This window comes from Triticum urartu, chromosome 6, assembly GCF_003073215.2.
Source record: "Triticum urartu cultivar G1812 chromosome 6, Tu2.1, whole genome shotgun sequence".
Classification (NCBI taxonomy): domain Eukaryota; kingdom Viridiplantae; phylum Streptophyta; class Magnoliopsida; order Poales; family Poaceae; genus Triticum; species Triticum urartu.
Window position 1 is genome coordinate 83,790,690 of NC_053027.1, and position 20,184 is coordinate 83,810,873.

The 20,184-nt window shown below is 48.3% G+C and overlaps 1 pseudogene; it reads left to right on the plus strand.

Moving 5' to 3' along the window:
* The first annotated feature begins 282 nt into the window (after nucleotides 1–282).
* The window catches only part of LOC125516588, a 36,430-nt pseudogene continuing 16,528 nt past the window's right edge, over nucleotides 283–20,184 (plus strand).

Here is a 20,184-nt window from a genome sequence, read left to right on the forward strand (position 1 = left end):
AGTAACCCCCTATATTCCGGTAAATTCTCGATTTCACCCGGAACATTTCTGATATCCAAATATAGGCTTCCAATATATCAATCTTTATGTCTCGACCATTTCGAGACTCCTCGTCATATCCGTGATCACATCCGAGACTCCGAACAACCTTCGGTACATCAAAACACAAAAACCTTAATTACGATCGTCACCGAACTTTAAGCGTGCGGACCCTACGGGTTCGAGAAGTATGTAGACATGACCGAGACACGTCTCCGGTCAATAAACAATAGCGGAACCTGGATGCTCATATTGGTAGCATTCTATGGTGTTGTGCTTGAAGGACCTAGTGGTTCTGTTGCGACAGTAACAGAATACATCAAGGATGGTTCCCTTCGACAAGTTCTGCAAGGAAAGGGGAAGTAAGTTTCAAACACACCAACACTCAATTAGTTCAGACATCAATTTCATCTTGGATTTTTTTTGTCTGTAGGATGAATTAGCATAGACGGCTGCTTGTGGCAATGGCCATTGCAATCTCTATGGAATATCTGCACGCAAAAAAATCGTGCACTTTGATTTGAAGAGTGACAACCTTCTGCTCAATCTGAGAGACCCATTGTTAGGGATCGTTGCAGAAATTAAAATTTTCTACGCATCACCAAGATCAATCTATGGAGAGACTAGCAACGAGAGAGAGGGGAGTGTATCTTCATAACCTTGAAGATCGCAAAACGGAAGCTTTACAAGAACGCGGATGAGGGAGTCGTACTCGTGGCGATTTAGATCGCGGTTGATTCCGATCCAAGTGCCGAACAATGACAGCTCCGCCTTCAACACGCATGCAGCCCGATGGCGCCTCCCACGCCTTGATCCAGCAAGGAGAGAGGGAGAGGTTGGGGAAGACAACTCCAGCAGCAGCACGACGGCATGGTGGTGTTGGAGCAGCGTGGTACTCCGGCAGGGCTTCGCCAAGCATTGCGGGAGGAGGAGGAGGTGTTGGGGAGGGGGAGGGCTGCGCCTTGGATGTGGTGCGGCTGCCCTCCCACCTCCCCTCTATTTATAGGGGCAAGGGAGAGGGAGGCCGGCCCCCTCCAGATGGATCTAGAGGGGGGCAGCGGCCAAGGGGGGGATGCTTGCCCCCCAAGTCAAGGGGGGCGCCCCCTTTAGGGTTCCCCCAAACCCTAGGCGCATGTGCCCTAGGGGGTTTCACGCTCGGCCCACCTAGGGGCTGGTCCCCCTCCATATTCAGCCCATATGGCCCTCCGGGGCAGGTGGACCCTCTCGGTGGACCCCTGAAACCCTTTCGGTGGTCCCGGTACAATACTGATAAACCCCCGAACACTTCCGGCGACCGAATAAGGACTTCCAATATATAAATCTTTGTCTCCGGACCATTCCGAAACTCCTCGTTATGTCTGAGATCTCATCCGGGACTCCGAACAACATTCGGTAACCACTTACAGACTTTCCCTATAACCCTAGCATCATCGAACCTTAAGTGTGTAGACCCTACGGGTTCGGGAATCATGCACACATGACCGAGACATCTCTCCAGCCAATAACCAACAGCGGGATCTGGATACCCATGTTGGCTCCCACATGTTCAACGATGATCTCATCGGATGAACCATGATGTCGTGGATTCAATCAATCCCGTATAAAATTCCCTTTGTCAATCGGTATGTTACTTGCCCGAGATTCGATCATCGGTATCCCATACCTCATTCAATCTCGTTATCGGCAAGTCACTTTACTCGTTCTGTAACACATTGATGAACCACAAGTATAGGGGATCTATCATAGTCCTTTCGATAAGTAAGAGTGTCGAACCCAACAAGGAGCAGAAGGAAATGATAAGCGGTTTTCAGCAAGGTATTCTCTGCAAGCACTGAAATTATAGGTACCAGATAGTTTTGTGATAAGGTAATTTGTAACGAGAAACAAATGACAAAAGTAAATAAAGTGCAGCAAGGTGGCCCAATCCTTTTTGTAGCAAAGGACAAGCCTAGCCAAACTCTTATATAGGGAAAAGCGCTCCCGAGGACACATGGGAATTATCGTCAAGCTAGGTTTTATCACGATCATATGATTCGCGTTCGGTACTTTGATAATTTGATATGTGGGTGGACCGGTGCTTGGGTACTGCCCTTACTTGGACAAGTATCCCACTTATGATTAACCTCTATTGCAAGCATCCGCAACTACAACAAAAGTATTAAGGCAAACCTAACCATAGCATGAAACATGTGGATCCAAATTAACCCCTTACGAAGCAACGCATAAACTAGGGTTTAAGCTTCTGTCACTCTAGCAACCCATCATCTACTTAATACTTCTCAATGCCTTCCTCTAGGCCCAAATAATGGTGAAGTGTCATGTAGTCGACGTTCACATAACACCACTAGAGGAGAGACAACATACATCTCATCAAAATATCGAAAGAATACCAAATTCACATGACTACTAATAGCAAGACTTCTCCCATGTCCTCAGGAACAAACGTAACTACTCACAAAGCATATCCATGTTCATAATCATAGGGGTATTAATATGCATATAGGATTGATACGTCTCCAACGTATCTATAATTTTTGATTGCTCCATGCTATCTTATCTACTATTTTGGACATTATTGGGCTTTATTATCCACTTTTATATTATTTTTGGGACTAACCTATTAACCGGAGGCCCAGCCTAGAATTGCTGGTTTTTGCCCGTTTTAGGGTTTCAAAAAAAGGATTATCAAACGGAGTCCAAACAGAATGAAACCTTCGGGAACGTGATTTTCTCAACGAACAAGACCACGGAGACTTGGACCCTACATCAAGAAAGAAAAGAGGAGGCCACGAGGTAGGGGGCGCGCCTACCCCCCCCCCCCCCGACGCGCCCTCCACCCTCGTGGGCCCCATGTTGCTCCACCGACGTACTCCTTCCTCCTATATATACCTACGTACCCCCAAACGATCAGATACGGAGCCAAAACCCTAATTCCACCGCTGCAACTTTCTGTATCCACGAGATCCCATCTTGGGGCCTGTTCCGGAGCTCCGCCGGAGGGGGCATCGATCATGGAGGGCTTCTACATCAACACCATAGCCCCTTTGATGAAGTGCGAGTAGTTTACCTCAGACCTACGGGTCCATAGTTAGTAGCTAGATGGCTTCTTCTCTCTTTTTGGATCTCAATACAATGTTCTCCCCCTCTCTTGTGGAGAACTATTCGATGTAATCTCCTTTTTGCGGTGTGTTCGTTGAGACCGATGAATTGTGGGTTTATGATCAAGTCTATCTATGAATAATATTTGAATCTTCTCTGAATTCTTTTATGTATGATTGGTTATCTTTGCAAGTCTCTTCGAAATATCAGTTTGGTTTGGCCTACTAGATTGATCTTTCTTGCAATGGGAGAAGTGCTTAGTTTTGGGTTCAATCTTGCGGTGTCCTTTCCCAGTGACAGTAGGGGCAGCAAGGCACACATTGTATTGTTGCCATCGAGGATAACAAGATGGGGTTTTCTTCATATTGCATGAGTCTATCCCTCTACATCATGTCATCTTGCTTAAGGCGTTACTCTGTTTTTAACTTAATACTCTAGATGCATGCTGGATAGCGGTCGATGAGTGGAGTAATAGTAGTAGATGCAGGCAAGAGTCGGTCTACTTGTCTCGGACGTGATGCCTATATACATGATCATACCTAGATATTCTCATAACTATGCTCAATTCTGTCACTTGCTCAACAGTAATTTGTTCACCCACCGTAGAATACTTATGCTCTCGAGAGAAGCCACTAGTGAAACCTATGGCCCCCGGGTCTATCTTTATCATATTAATCTCCTACTACTTAGTTATTTCCTTTGCTATTTACTTTGCCTTTATTTTACTTTGCATCTTTATCATAAAAATACAAAAAATATTATCTTATCATATCTATCAAATCTCACTCTTGTAAGTGGCCTTATAGGGATTGACAACCCCTATTTGCATTGGTTGCGAGGATTTATTTGTTTTGTGCAGGTACGAGGGACTCAGGCGTAGCCTCCTACTGGATTGATACCTTGGTTCTCTAAAACTGAGGGAAATACTTACGCTACTTTGTTGCATCATCCCTTCCTCTTCGGGGAAAACCAACGCAGTGCTCAAGAGGTAGCAAGAAGGATTTCTGGCGCCGTTGCTGGGGAGGTCTACGCAAAAGTCAACATACCAAGTACACATCACATACCCTTATCTAATGCATTACATTATTTGCCATTTGCCTCTCGTTTCCCTCTCCCCTACTTCACCCTTGCCATTTTATTCGCCCTCTCTCTCTCTCTATCCTCCCTCTCTTTCTCTATTTGCCTCTTTTTTCCGCTTGCTTTTTGTTTGCTTGCTTGTCACGATGGCTTAAGATAATACTAAATTGTGTGACTTCACCAATACCAACAACAATGATTTTATTAGCACTCAGATTGCTCCTCTTACCGATGCTGAATCTTGTGAAATTAATACTGCTTTGCTGATCTTGTCATGAAAGGTCCGTTTTCCGGCCTTCCTAGTGAAGATGCCACTACCCATCTAAATAGCTTCATTGATTTGTGTGACATGCAAAAGAAGAAAGATGTGGATAATGATATTGTTAAATTGAAGCTATTTCCTTTTTCGCTTAGAGAGTGTGCTAAAGCTTGGTTTTCGTCTTTGCCTAAAAATAGTATTGATTCATGGAATAAGTGCAAAGATGATTTTATCTCTAAGTATTTTCCTCCCGCTAAGATCATCTCTCTTAGAAACGATATTATGAATTTTAAGCAACTTGATCATGAACATGTTGCACAAGCTTGGGAGAGAATGAAATTAATGATACGTAATTGACCTACTCATGGTTTAAATTTGTGGATGATTGTTCAGAATTTTTATGCCGGATTGAATTTTGCTTCTAGAAATCTTTTAGATTCGGCCGCGGGAGGCACTTTATGGAAATCATTTTAGGAGAAGCTACTAAACTCCTAGATAATATTATGGTTAATTATTCTTAATGTCACACTGAAAGATCTACTAATAAAAAGGTGCATGCGATAGAAGAAATTAATATTTTGAGTGGAAAGATGGATGAACTTATGAAATTATTTGCTAATAAGAGTGTTTCTTCTGATCCTAATGATATGCCCTTGTCTACTTTGATTGAGAATAATAATGAATCTATGGATGTGAATTTTGTTGGTAGGAACAATTTTGGTTACAACGCGTATAGAGGAAATTTTAGTCCTAGGCCTTATCCTAGTAATCCCTCTAATAATTATGGTAATTCCTACAACAATTCTTATGGAAATTATAATAAGATTCCCTCTGATTTTGAATCTAATATTAAAGAATTTATTACTTCGCAAAAGAATTTTAATGCTTTGATTGAAGAAAAATTGCTTAAGATTGATGATTTGGCTAGGAATGTTGATAGAATTGCTCTTGATGTTGATTCTTTGAAACTTAGATCTATTCCACCTAAGCATGATATCAATGAGTCTCTCAAAGCCATGAGAATTTCCATTGATGAGTGCAAAGAAAGAACCGCTAGGATGCGTGCTAAGAAATATGCCTTTATAAGAGCGTGTTCTTCTAGTTCCTCTGAAAATAAAGATGAAGATCTAAAAGTTATTGATGTGTCCCCTATTGAATCTTTGTTTTGAAATATGAATCTTCATAATGATGGGACTGAATATGATCCACCTTTACCTAGAAGGCGTTCCAAGAATTCGGAATTTGTTGATCTTGATGCTAAAATTGATAAAAGTCGGATTGAAGAAATTAAAACCCTAGATGTTGCTAAACCCACTATTATGGATTTCAAGGAATTTAACTATGAAAATTGCTCTTTGATTGATTGTATTTCCTTGTTGCAATCCGTGCTAAATTCTCCTCACGCTTATAGTCAAAATAAAGCATTTTCTAAACATATCGTTGATGCCTTGATGCAATCTTATGAAGAAAAACTTGAATTGGAAGTTTCTATCCCTAGAAAACTTTATGATGAGTGGGAACCAACTATTAAAATTAAAATTAAAGATCATGAATGCTATGCTTTATGTGATTTGGGTGCTAGTGTTTCCACGATTCCAAAGACTTTGTGTGATTTGTTAGGTTTCCATGATTTTGATGATTGCTCTCTAAACTTGCACCTTGTGGATTCCACTATTAAGAAACCTATGGGCAGAATTAATGATATTCTTATTGTTGCAAATAGGAATTATGTGCTCGTAGATTTTATTGTTCTTGACATAGATTGCAATCCTTCATGTCCTATTATTCTGGGTAGACCTTTCCTTAGAACAATTGGTGCAATTATTGATATGAAGGAAGGAAATATTAGATTCCAATTTCCATTAAAGAAAGGCATGGAACACTTTCCTATAAAGAAAATTAAATTAGCTTATGAATCTATTATGAGAGCCACTTATGGATTGCCTACCAAAGATGGCAATACCTAGATCTATTCTTGCTTGTTATGCCTAGCTAGGGGCGTTAAACGATAGCGCTTGTTGGGAGGCAACCCAATTTTATTTTTATTCCTTGCTTTTTGCTCCTGTTTAGTAATAAATAATTTATCTAGCCTCTGTTTTGGTTGTGTTTTTTTGTGTTTAATTAGTGTTTGTGCCAAGTAGAACCGTTGGGAAGACTTGGGGAAAGTCTTGTTGAACTTGCTGTAAAAAACAGAAACTTTAGCGCTCGCGAGAACTGCTGTCATTTTTATTTGGAACGTGATATTTAGTTAATTCTTTTTGCAGATGATTAATAGATAAATTCCTCACGTCCAGAAATTTATTTTAGAATTTTTGGGGTTCCAGATCTTGCGCTAGCTACATATTACTACAGACTATTCTGTTTTTGACATATTCTATTTTCCGTGTGTTGTTTGCTTATTTTGATGAATCTATGGCTAGTAAAATAGTTTATAAACCATAGAGAAGTTGGAATACAGTATGTATAACACCAATATAAATAAATAATGAGTTCATTACAGTACCTTGAAGTGGTCTTTTATTTTCTTTCGCTAACGGTGCTCATGAGATTTTCTACTTTAAGTTTTGTGTTGTGAAGTTTTCAAGTTTTGGGTAAAGATTTGATGGATTATGGAGCAAGGAGTGGCAAGAGCCTAAGCTTGGGGATGCCCATTGTCGTGGTTCTAAGTCTGACAGTAATGTAGGGGGGTAGGTATGGAGAGGCAAGATCTTAGCTATGGAGAAGTTGTAAGCACACGAGGTTTACGAGTTCAGACCCTTCTTGGAGGAAGTAATAGCCCTACGTCTCGGAGCCCGGAGGCGGTCGACTAGATTATGCGTGTATGAATTACAGGGGTGCGAACCCTTTACACTGAGGAGGGGGGTGGCTTATATAGAGTTCGCCGGACCCCTCCGGCCCTCAGTTGTGCAGGGTTTTAAATACATTAAGGTCGGGCGTTACTGGTAACGCCTCTAATAAAGTGCTATGATGACCATAAAAGCTACTTAATAACCGACCGTTAGCATGCGGAGTGCCTTTAGGTCTCCTGGCCATCGAGTGGTTGGATCTTGGTCGAGTGATTGCTTCTTGGTCGAGTGTCTTCGAGTCTGCCGAGTGGAACACCTCCAAGTCGATTGAAAGGTGATTTCTTCTTGAGATGTCCTTGGGTAGGGCAGCTGGGACAGGTCCATGACCCTACCCTAGGTACATAGCTTCATCATTAGCCCCCGAATGGATCGAGTTTTGAGTGGGGAAGGAGTTGAGAACTTCTCCGACTCATTCTTCATGCCATGATCATATCTTGTTTCGGATCAATGAACCCGAGTGATGAGAGCAACTTCCTTTTCAATCGCCTTGATCCATTCTTAGTATTTTGTCGAGTGAGTTTCTTTACTTGAAAGGCTCCGAGTGACGGCGTGGAGGAGATCTTCGGTCTGACAAGTTGTTCTGCTGCCCGCAGATTTTGCGGGATCCGAATTTTGGGAAGCGCGCGAGACGGGGGAGGCCGCAGTAATCGGATGGGATAGGGCGGAGCCGCCTCGATCCCCGCGCCACCTTTTTCGCCATGTATCGCGCGCGTGATTGTTACGGGATTTGACAGGACCGCCCGGGCCTACCAGTCAGCCACTTGGAAGCGACCTCATATAAGGCGTCAGACCGGGGTCTCTTGAACAATGCGTTCCCATTCTCTCCTCTCCTCTTCAGGCTTCTTCGTCGCACTCGCTCTCGCCCCAGCGCCACCGCTCCATACGCGTCTCGCCGGTGACGATGGGGAAGGAGAAGACGGCGGCTCTGGAGCGGGCGAAGAAGGTGACGGCAAAGGCGAAGGGGAAGGCGACCAGTTGGGGTGGATCTTCCTCGTGAGCTGGCCTGCCGAAGGGCTGGATCCAGGGCGACTGGATCCGCTCGATGATCACCCAAGAAGACCTCGACGATCTAGCCGAAGGAGGGCTGATCCCCCATGGATCGGCGCGGCTTCTGGGGAAGGAATCTGAGCCGCAACCTCGGGAGGGTGAGCGCGTTCTCCTTGCCACCCACATTGACCGTGGATTTTCCTTGCCTCCTCACCCTTTCTTTCGGGGATTTCTGAATTTCTTTGGGGCACAACTCCACCACTTCACTCCCAACACAATCGTGTATCTCGCTGCTTTCGTGTCTTTGTGTGAGAATTTCCTGGGTTGTCGGCCTCACTGGGGTCTTTTCAAGCACATTTTCACCTGTCTTTCCCAGACGGTGAAAAAGGCCAGTCCGAGTGACGAGAGAACACAAGTGATTCAGATGTGTGGGGGTCTTGGTGTTCAGATGAGAGGAAAAAGTTCCTTTCCAGCCATGATTCTTCCCGACTCGGTTCGCGGATGGCAGTCGACCTGGTTTTACTGCAAAGACCAGTCGACGCCAGGACAGTCGACTGGCCTCCCTCTTTTTACCATGGACCGAGTGAGGAAACCCTCCTCTTTGAAGGTGCTCCCTGAGGAGAAGGCGCAGGTTAGGGTGCTGGTCGAACGAGTGGTCCAGCTTATCCGTGACGGGGTCACCGGTATGGATCTCTTGGAGGTTTTCCTTCAGCGGCGCATCCAGCCTCTTCAAGCCCGAGACTATCCGATGTGGATGTATTTGGGTCTTGACGACTCCACTCGGATTCACCCGGAGGAGGTCGATGACGACACACTGGAGAAGTGGCTGTCGGGCATGACCGGAAACAAGGACAACCCCAGGGGAGCCAGGAGAGTTCCTCCATTCGACCAGTCCCATGTGCCAGAGAAGGTCCGATTCTGAGCTTTGATTGTAATCTGAATTCACTCGCGCAACTGTCCATATTGTGTCGACTGACTTTATTCTTCCTGCTTTCTTTCAGGCCCTTATCGAAATGTATTCAATGCCCAATGGAGAGCAAGAGCAAGATCTGGAAGGAGAGGCGAGCGGCGGTGACAGTGGCGAATGGACTTCTGACGGTGAAGGGGACGAAGAAAGCGATGACCCAAGTGACGAAGAAGAAGTCGAGTCGCCTCCTCGCAGGGAGAGGCGATCCAAGCTTGACCAAGAACGACCGAGCGCCCGTGAAAAGGCGACTGCTCAGGCTGGTCAGTCTTCAAAGCGTCCTCGGACCTCTTCACCAACCCCGACCGAAAAAGCGTCAAAGCATCCCAAAGTTGCAGAGCCGAAGCCTCGAAAGGCATTGCCGAAGATTAAGATTGACATCCCCGTCGCTTCTGCGTGAGTGTCTCCCTTTGTATTCACTCGACGCCCTGTGCTGTTTATTTTTTCTTGATTTAACCGGACGAACTTTGGAACTGGCAGCGCTGCTACTTCCGAGACCTCAGCTTACAGGGACGATGATGAGGTAATGGAGGATGTGGTCACTTCCAATCTGGGTATGATTTCTGCCATTCTGTCTTTATTTGGTCGACTCAACTGCAATGTGTACCATTGGGTGATGTGATTTTGGCGATTGAACTTTGAACAACTCCTAACATTATTGACCTCCCCGATGATGATGATGAAGAGCTCGAGAGGCCTTTGATGAGGAAAAATAGGCAAGCTCCTACAAGCAAGGTGTCACAGTCGACGCCGAGGGCGGAACCAGTCGTTCAGGACGCTGGTGATGCCAATCAGGGTTCTGTTACCTTCGCCGTGCCATTGTCGAGTGCCTTGCCTTCTTCGTCGAATGCTCAGGCCCCTGTCGACCCACCTTCAATTTTTGCGACCCATCATGTCCCAGAGGACGAAGTGAATGCTGCCAAGGAAGCCATACGCTAGGCGGGCATTATGATGGAGAAGATGAAGACGGTGCAGGACGCCAGTCAGGCCGCCTACGACGCCAGCTCGGCTCTCCAAAGCAACATTCAGGTTAGTTGGTTGCCGCTTGTTCTGTTAGGATATGCTATTTGAAGTCTCTCTTTCCGAAAATCTTTGCATCTGTACACCCACTGGGTGCGTCGATTGAATTTTTGAACTAGTGGGGGCACGCTGAGTGCACCCACTGGGTGTAGTCCCCGAGACTACGGTGGACTGCGGGCAGTCGACTGTAGTCTTTGTATTTTGATTCTTTCGCTCGCTGTGGTTTGGCCGCGTCGAGTGTAAACCGAACTGGTAGTTTGTCTCTTCTGCTCGGTCTGGTCGAGTGGGATCAGAACCGGTGGGGGCACGCAAAGTGCACCCACTGGGTGTAGTCCCCGAGACCGCGGTCAGCTGCTGGCAGTCGACTGTGGTCTGAGTTCTATGGTCTGAGTTCTTCTTTCTCTCCCTTTTTTACTCCCTGCACTCGACTCCGGCGGGCCGGTCGAGTGGGATCATAACCGGTGGGGGCACGCAAAGTGCACCCACTGGGTGTAGTCCCCGAGACTATGGTGGACTGCGGGTAGTCGACCGTAGTCCTAGTATTTATTGTCTTTGTCGTTTTTCGCTGTAAAATAACTTCTCCTCCCTGATTGCAGAAATCTTGTGATCTTGGAGCTCGCTTTGCTGACTTGGAGAAACAGCAGATCCAGCTGAACCTTGACTCGGAATTGGCCAAGACAGAGCTGCAGAAGGCCAAGGATGACGCCAATGGTAAGACGAGTTTGTCGACTGGTTTGTCTTAGGCTTGAGTACCCTTCTGCTCTTTTTGAATCAAGCACCATTTCTTTGTAGAGAAACTGAGAGAAGCTCTGGAGAAGAAGGATCAGGATTTGGCTGCTGCTCAAAAGGAAGCTGACGACAGAACCGCTCTGGCTGAACAGAAACTGGCTTCGGTCGGCCAGTTGGAAGAAGAGAACACCAAGATGAAATCTACTCTGAACAAAGCCAACAAGGAGTGCACACGCTTGAAGAAGGACAATCTCACCCTGTACGAGAAGATGGAAGGCATCGCTCGCAGGAGGGACGATCCGGAGAGCTATCTGAGGAGCCTTGCCAAGAAGTTGTTCATCAAGCTTGAAGGTACACATTTTGTTCCGACTGATTTTTTTTTGTGTCGACTCAGCGTACGAAAATTGACTTATCCCTGGATCGTGAATGCAGAGCTTTGCCAGAACTTCGAGGAGGAGACTGGGCGGATTGAGCCAGGTTTGGACCCAATCAATTCTCCCGTGAAAGATGAAACTGCCATGAATCTGCTCCGACTGGAATCCCGCATTGACGGTGTTGTGGACTACTTGGCTCGACTGAAGGTCGCCACGTCACGGATCGACCCGGCACTTTGGCCAGAGGCCACGCTCCGGAATGATCTTGAGTCCCAGATGACTCGACTTAACGAGATCCCTGATCGAGTGCAGGAGTGGAAGAAATCTTCTGCCCGGTGCGGTGCTGATGTGGTTCGTGTCCACTACAAGGAGGTGCGCCAAGATAAGCTGGCAGCAATCAAGGTCGCCAACACCCAGAAGCATGACTTCCGATCTTTTATGGAGACTTTCATTGCTGCAGCCACTCGGATCGCCGATGGCGTCGACCTGGACAAGTTCGTCGAGCCTGCCAGTCCTCCTCCTGTAGAGTGAACAAACTTTTATGCCCCACCTTAAATTTGCCTCGGAATGCCGAGTGGTTTTTGTAACCGTTAAACTCTTTCGGGCTGAATGCCCGAGCACTTCGATCTGTGGTCCGGAACCTTTAGGATTTATCTGAACTTGGTTTATCGTTGATTATCTTCATGAATCCTCCGTCGAGTGGAACTTGTTCTTCACTCGAGACAACTTTTGTATTTGTGGCGCAGCTCCGAAGGAGAAGGTAGCAGTCGACCTGCACCTCGTCGTCCTTGCGGGTCGGCGATGGAGCGCACGTTGTATTTGTGGCGAAGCTCCCAAGGAGAAGGTGGCAGTCGACCTGCACCTCGTCGTCCTTGCAGAGTGGGATGGAGCGCATGTTATATTTGTGGCGAAGCTCCCAAGGAGAAGGTAGCAGTCGACCTGCACCTCGTCGTCCTTGCAGAGTGGGATGGAGCGCACGATGTATTTGTGGCGAAGCTCCCAAGGAGAAGGTGGCAGTCGACCTGCACCTCGTCGTCCTTGAGGATTGAGACGTGTTTCGTACTTAGGCGAGTACTGGACTGCAGCTAAGCCCCCGAGTGGGAGGCTGGCCCACCACTCGGTAGGATTTTCAAATACTTAGGCGAGTACTGGACTGCAGCTAAGCCCCCGAGTGGGAGGGTCGCTCACCACTCGGTAGGATTTTCGAATACTTAGGCGAGTACTGGACTGCAGCTAAGCCCCCGAGTGGGAGGGTCGCTCACCACTCGGTAGGATTTTTCAAATACTTAGGCGAGTACTGGACTGCAGCTAAGCCCCCGAGTGGGAGGGTCGCTCACCACTCGATAGGATTTTTCAAATACTTAGGCGAGTACTGGACTGCAGCTAAGCCCCCGAGTGGGAGGGTCGCTCACCACTCGATAGGATTTTTCAAATACTTAGGCGAGTACTGGACTGCAGCTAAGCCCCCGAGTGGGAGGGTCGCTCACCACTCAGTAGGATTTTCAAATACTTAGGCGAGTGCGGGACTGCAGCTAAGCCCCCGAGTGGGAGGGTCACTCACCACTCGGTAGGATTTTTCAAATACTTAGGCGAGTACTGGACTGCAGCTAAGCCCCCGAGTGGGAGGCTGGCTCACCACTCGGTAGGATTTTTCAAATACTTAGGCGAGTGCCGGACTGCAGCTAAGCCCCCGAGTGGGAGGGTCGCTCACCACTCGGTAGGATTTTTCAAATACTTAGGCGAGTACTGGACCGCAGCTAAGCCCCCAAGTGGGAGGGTCGCTCACCACTCGGTAGGTTTTTCAAATACTTAGGCGAGTACTGGACTGCAGCTAAGCCCCCGAGTGGGAGGCTGGCTCACCACTCGGTAGGATTTTCGAATACTTAGGCGAGTACTGGACTGGAGCTAAGCCCCCGAGTGGGAGGCTGACTCACCACTCGATAGGATTTTCAAATACTTAGGCGAGTACTGGACTGCAGCTAAGACCCCGAGTGGGAGGCTGGCTCACCACTCGGTAGGATTTTCAAATACTTAGGCGAGTACTGGACTGCAGCTAAGCCCCCGAGTGGGAGGCTGGCTCACCACTCAGTAGGATTTTCAAATACTTAGGCGAAACGGGTTCGCAGCTAAGCCCCCGAGTGGGAGGCTGACTCACCACTCGGTAGGATTTTCAAATACTTAGGCGAGTACTGGACTGCAGCTAAGCCCCCGAGTGGGAGGCTGGCTCACCACTCGGTAGGATTTTCAAATACTTAGGCGAGTACTGGACTGCAGCTAAGCCCCCGAGTGGGAGCCTGGCTCACCACTCAATAGGATTTTCAAATACTTAGGCGAAACGGGTTCGCAGCTAAGCCCCCGAGTGGAAGGCTGGCTCACCACTCAGTAGAAAATTATTTTTACAAACTTAGGCGAAACGGATTCGCAGCTAAGCCACCCACTGGGGGATTTCCCACGCAAACAAAAACAATAACAATCACTGGGAAAATTATAACGCTCTTGTCTTTGATAAATAAACTACAGAAGTTTTTCTTATTACATCTCATCCGAGTGAGAATTCAAGTATAAAAGGGGCAGAGCAGCTCCGCATTCCAAGCTCGTGGCTCATCAATCTGGCGATCGACATTATAAAGGTGGTATGCTCCATTGTGGAGGACTCTGGTGACTATGAAGGGACCTTCCCAAGTAGGAGCGAGTTTGTGTGGTTTCTGTTGATCCACTCGGAGGACCAAGTCTCCTTCTCGGAAGGCTCGACTCTTCACATTTCTGGCATGGAATCGACGCAAGTCTTGCTGATAGATGGTCGATCGGATCATGGCCATTTCTCTTTCTTCTTCCAGGAGGTCGACTGCGTCCTGCCGGGCTTGTTCTGCTTCATCTTCAGAGTAGAGCTCGACTCGGGGTGCATTGTGAAGCAGGTCACTCGGCAAAACTGCTTTGGCCCCGTAGACCAGAAAGAATGGGGTTCTTCCAGTCGATCGGTTCGGGGTTGTCCTCAATCCCCAAAGAACTGATGGAAGCTCGTCGACCCATGCACCTGCCGCGTGCTTGAGATCGCGCATCAATCGAGGTTTCAGTCCTTTGAGAATTAAGCCGTTTGCTCTTTCCACTTGTCCATTCGACTGGGGGTGGGCGACCGAAGCGTAGTCGACTCGTGTGCCCTGAGAGGTGCAAAAGGCCCTGAATTTGTCGGAATCGAAGTTTGACCCATTGTCAGTGATGATGCTGTGCAGAACTCCATATCTGAATATCAACTCTCTGATGAAACTGATAGCAGTGCAAGCATTAAGATTCTTGATAGGCTTAGCTTCAATCCATTTGGTGAACTTGTCGGCTGCTACTAGCACATGAGTGAAGCCGCTCCTGCCCGTTCTCAGTGGTCCAACCATGTCCAGCTCCCAAACAATGAAGGGCCGGACGAGTGGAATGGTTTTCAGGGCTGACGCGGGCTTGTGCGACATATTGGAGTAATACTGACATCCTTCACATTTGTCGACTATCTCTTTCGCCATTTCATTCGCTCTTGGCTAGTAGAATCCCGCTCGGTATGCTTTAGCCACAATGGTCCGAGAGGACGCATGATGACCACAGGTCCCCGAGTGGATATCATCAAGGATCATCTGACCTTCTTCTGGTGTTATACACTTCTAACTGACCCCAGTCGCGCTTTCTTTATACAACTGTCCCTTTATGACTATAAAGGCCTTGGATCGACGGACGATCTGTCGAGCCTCTTCTTCGTCCTCTGGGAGTTCTTTCCTTAGGATGTACGCGATGTACGGTATTGTCCAGTCGGGAGTGATGACCAAGACTTCCATGACCAGGTCGACCACAGCTGGAACTTCAACTTCAGTCGGATCCATGGCACTTTTTGGCTGCGGGGCTTCTTCAGTGAAGGGATCCTCCTGAACTGATGGTGTGTGGATGTGTTCCAAAAACACATTGCTGGGAATGGCTTCTCTTTTGGAACCTATTTTCGCCAAATCATCGGCTGCTTGATTTTTCAGTCGGGGTATGTGATGAAGTTCTAACCCCTCGAATTTCTTCTCCAGCTTTCTCACTGCATTGCAATAACTAGTCATGGCTGGACTCCTGACGTCCCACTCCTTCATCACCTGATTAACCACCAAATCTGAGTCGCCATAGACCATGAGGCGACGGACGCCGAGTGAAATGGCCATGCGCAACCCATATAAAAGTGCTTCATATTCTACCTCGTTATTGGAGGAATCAAAGTGGATTTGAAGAACATATCTGAGCTTATCTCCTCGGGGGGAGACCAACACCACCCCGGCACCGGAACCATTCAGCATTTTGGAACCGTCGAAGAACATGGTCCAATGCTCCGAGTGAACCTGAGTCGGCAGTTGCTGTTCAATCCACTCGGCGATGAAATCTGCTATTGCCTGGGACTTGATAGCTTTCTTTGTCTCAAACTTGATATCTAGAGGAAGGAGTTCAATCGCCCATTTTGCCACTCGACCAGTTGCATCTCTGTTATGCAGGATCTCTGACAATGGAGCATCGCTGACGACTGTAATGGAATGATCAGAGAAGTAGTGAGCAACCTTCTTTGTGGTCATATAAATCCCATATACAAGCTTCTGATAATGAGGATATCTTTGCTTCGATGGGGTCAAAACTTCAGAAATATAATATACAAGGCTCCTTGCTGATTGGGGCAGCAAGCACCGGCTGGGTGGAGAGCAGAGCTTTGAGCTCTGCAAACGTTGCATCAGCTTCAGGAGTCCACTCGAACTTGTCGGACTTCTTCATCAATTGGTAAAGAGGTAATGCCTTTTCACCGAGATGAGATATGAATCAACTTAAAGCGGCCAAGCAACCAGTAAGCTTCTGGACGTCGTGCACTCGCACAGGATTTTTCATTCGGAGTATAGTACCGACTTTTTCTGGATTGGCGTCGATTCCCCGTTCGGAAACGAGAAAACAGAGTAACTTTCCGCCAGGAACTCCAAATGTGCACTTTGATGGATTAAGCTTGATATCATACCTCCTGAGGTTGGCAAAGGTTTCAGCAAGGTCAGTCAGCAGGTCGGAACCCTTCCGTAACTTGACCACAATATCATCCATGTATGCTTCCACATTCCGACTGATTTGAGTGAGCAAACACTTCTGAATCATCCTCATGAATGTGGCTCCGGCATTCTTGAGGCCGAACGGCATGGTAACATAACAGAAGCACCCGAATGGAGTGATGAAAGCTGTTTTGATCTCGTCAGGTCCATACAGACGGATCTGATGGTACCCGGAATAGGCGTCTAAAAAAGACAGTCGCTCACATCCCGCAGTCGAGTCGACTATCTGGTCGATGCGGGGAGAGGAAAATGATCTTTCGGGATATGTTTAAAGTCAATGCACATGCGAAGTGACTTGTCCTTCTTGGGGACCATGACAACGTTGGCGAGCCACTCGGAGTGGTAGATCTCTCGGATGAACTCTGCTGCTAAGAGCCGAGCCACCTCCTCGCCAATAGCCTTTCTCTCCTGGACGGCGGACCGTCGAAGATGTTCTTTGACAGGTTTTACTTTTGAGTCGACTCTTAGGTGGTGCTCAACCAGCTCCCTGGGAACACCCGGCATGTCAGAAGGCTTCCATGCGAAAATGTCCCAGTTCTCACGGAGGAACTGGATGAGCGCTTCTTCCTATTTGGAGTCGAGTGTTGTTGAGATATGAGTCGGAGCAGCACTGGGATCGGTCGGGTGGATGTGAGCCGGTTTCGTTTCGCCAGACGACTGAAAAGCTGATTCTGTAGCGGGCTTCTTGGCTCGCAACAAATCACTCGGGTCTGCAGTCTTCTGGTATTCCTGCAGCTCCACCACTACCATTTGAGCATCAGCGATCTTTGAACCTTTCTGAAAACACTCTTCTGCTTTCTTCCGATTGCCTGTAACAGTGATCACACCTTTGGGGCCAGGCATCTTTAATTTGAGATACACATAACATGGTCGAGCCATGAAGCGTGCATAAGCCGGCCTGCCCAAAATAGCATGATACGCACTCTGGAAATCTACAACTTCAAACGTCAACTTTTCTTTGCGGTAATTCTAGGAATCACCGAAAACCACATCAAGAGCAATCTGGCCGAGTGACTCAGCCTTCTTTCCAGGAATGACTCCATGAAAACTCATGTTGCTGGCACTGAGTCTGGACATCGGAATGCCCATCCCTTTCAACGTCTCAGCATACAGTATGTTCAAACCACTGCCACCATCCATCAAGACTTTGGTCAGTCGAGTGCCTTCAACAACTGGGTCGACCACCAAAGCTTGCCTCCAGGGGTGGCAATGTGCGTTGGGTGATCGGGCTGGTCGAATGTGATGGAAGTCTGAGACCACTTCAGATAACTGGGTGTTGCCGGAGCAACCATATTCACCTCACGGTTGATAACTTCCAGTCGACTTTTGCTTTCAACATCAGCAAAAATCATCAGGGTGGAATTGACCTGGGGGTACCCATCATCGCTGTCTTCCTTGTCCTCGACTTTGTCTGACTCCTTTTCCTTATCTTTGGGCTGCTTGCCCTGGAACTGCTGGATCAAGAGCCGACACTGTCGAGTGGTATGTTTCGGGTAAATGAACTTACCCTCTTCATCTTTCTTGGTGTGGATGTGACATGGCAAATCCAACACATCATTTCCGTCTTGGTCTTTAACTTTCTTGGGGTTCCAAGGTCCTTTGGGTTTCCCCTTAAACTTTCCTTGAGTTACAGCCAACGCTTCCCCAGGAGCAGTTGGCTCGGCTTTCCGCTTCTGTTTCCGATTGGAATTTCCTTCGGTTTCTTGAGCGACTGGCTTGAGCTTGCCACTCCTGAGTCGATCCTCATCTTCACCATTGGCGTACTTGGTGGCAATCTCCATCATCCGATTCAGAGACATGTCTCCGGTTCGACCGAATTTCAGATTCAGTTCTCTGTACTTGACGCCTTCTTTGAAGGAACAGACTGCTTGGTGGTCAGGCACATTCTCTACCGTGTGATGTAACGTGATCCATCTCTGGATGTAATCCCTCAAAGTTTCATTCGGCTTCTGCACGCAAGACCGCAGTTCCGTCAGCCCTGCCGGTCGCTTGCATGTTCCTTCAAATGTGGCGACAAACACTCGGGCGAGATCTTCCCAAGTGTAAATGCTACTGGGTGCTAACTGATTCAGCCACGCTCTGGCCGAGCCCTCCAACATGAGAGGCAGGTGCTTCATGGCCACTTCATCATTGCCACCGCCAATCTGGACGGCCACTCGGTAGTCTTCAAGCAAAGTATCAGGCTTGGACTCACCAGTGAACTTACTGACTCTAGTCGCCAACCTGAAGTTGGGAGGAATCTCAGCGGCCCTGATGGCTCTACTAAAGCACTCTGGCCCTGAAACATGTACTCTGCTGCTGGTAGGTGCATCTCTGTCGTGACCTTCTCGGCGAGCTCTGTTCCTGTCGACCAAACCTTGAACGAGAACGGATCTCGCATCAAAGCCTGGTTCCCTGGGGTCGACTGGAATCCTTCGCCCAACACTATGAGGGCGCCTGTCATCCTGCTGTCGAGGCACATACGACCCGCTCCTCGGGGGAGGGGTGGGCACTCGACGTCGATCGTCACGATCGAATCGGTGATCATACTGCTCACGGCTCCCGTACTGATTACGTCAGTCCCCACGTCCCTCACGCCTCGGGGGCGATCTTGGGCTATGAGCCGACTGGATTGTGTCTGTAGCAATGGATCTGCTATGAATCCTGTTCCGCGACTGAGAAACAGCAGAGTTCTGGTCTCCTACTGCCCGGAGTAACGCTCTGATCTGCAACAAGCCTCTGCTGGCCTCCGACTGGGAAGGCTGAATCGACTCTGCTATACGGGCTGCAGCTGCTAAATTCTGAATTGGAGTTCGATATACCTGTGGGGGCGGAAAGAGCTGCCGCCGACTGGATTCTGGAACCCGTTGTCGTGCACGCTCGTCGAGTGCTCGCTGGAGGTTCTCCAGTCGAGTGCGCTCGGCCAAGTTTGCCAGGCGCGCGTCCTCCAAGGCGCGAGCCTCGGGGGTTTCTCCAACAATAGGAGTGTGCAGTGCATCCATGTTTCGGCGATGAAGTTCTTCTTTCTGCAGTGACGTGAGAGGCTCGGGGAGATATTCCTCATGGGGACGCGATGGGTCGCCTCCACCCACGCCTCCGTCGGTGCGGGGAAAACCGGGAGGACTGGGCGGTCCATCGACCATCAGAACCTTCGCCGCCGGATCACTGCTGTCGCACTCAGATGCGATCTCCGCGGAGCCAGTCGAACAGGCCGTAGAGGGATTCGTCGGGCTCGGTCGCCGCGACTTGAGGGGTGGCCGACTGGCGTGCCACCGCATGTCTCACCCACCGCTGAAGTCTCGACCGACCGGAGCGCTTGCGCCGGCGGGAAACAGGAAGGGAGGACAACACAGGAACCGACCGATAGTGGGTCGACGGTTGCCGCAAGAGGACGCCGCGGACACACGCGCGAAAGTGCGTTGCCCCGCGGACAGGGAGTGTGTCCACGTCGAGCGGAGCCTCCTGAAGACAAGTGGAGTCGTCGGCGATGAACGTGAGCGCGCCGAGACGGATCTCGCGGCCCTCCACCAAAACTCCGCCAGAAACCATGATGATTTGGATCGAAAAAGATCGCAACTCCTCCAACAAATCGCTAAAACACCTGCCCCACGGTGGGCGCCAACTGTCGTGGTTCTAAGTCTGACAGTAATGTAGGGGGGTAGGTATGGAGAGGCAAGATCTTAGCTATGGAGAAGTTGTAAGCACATGAGGTTTACGA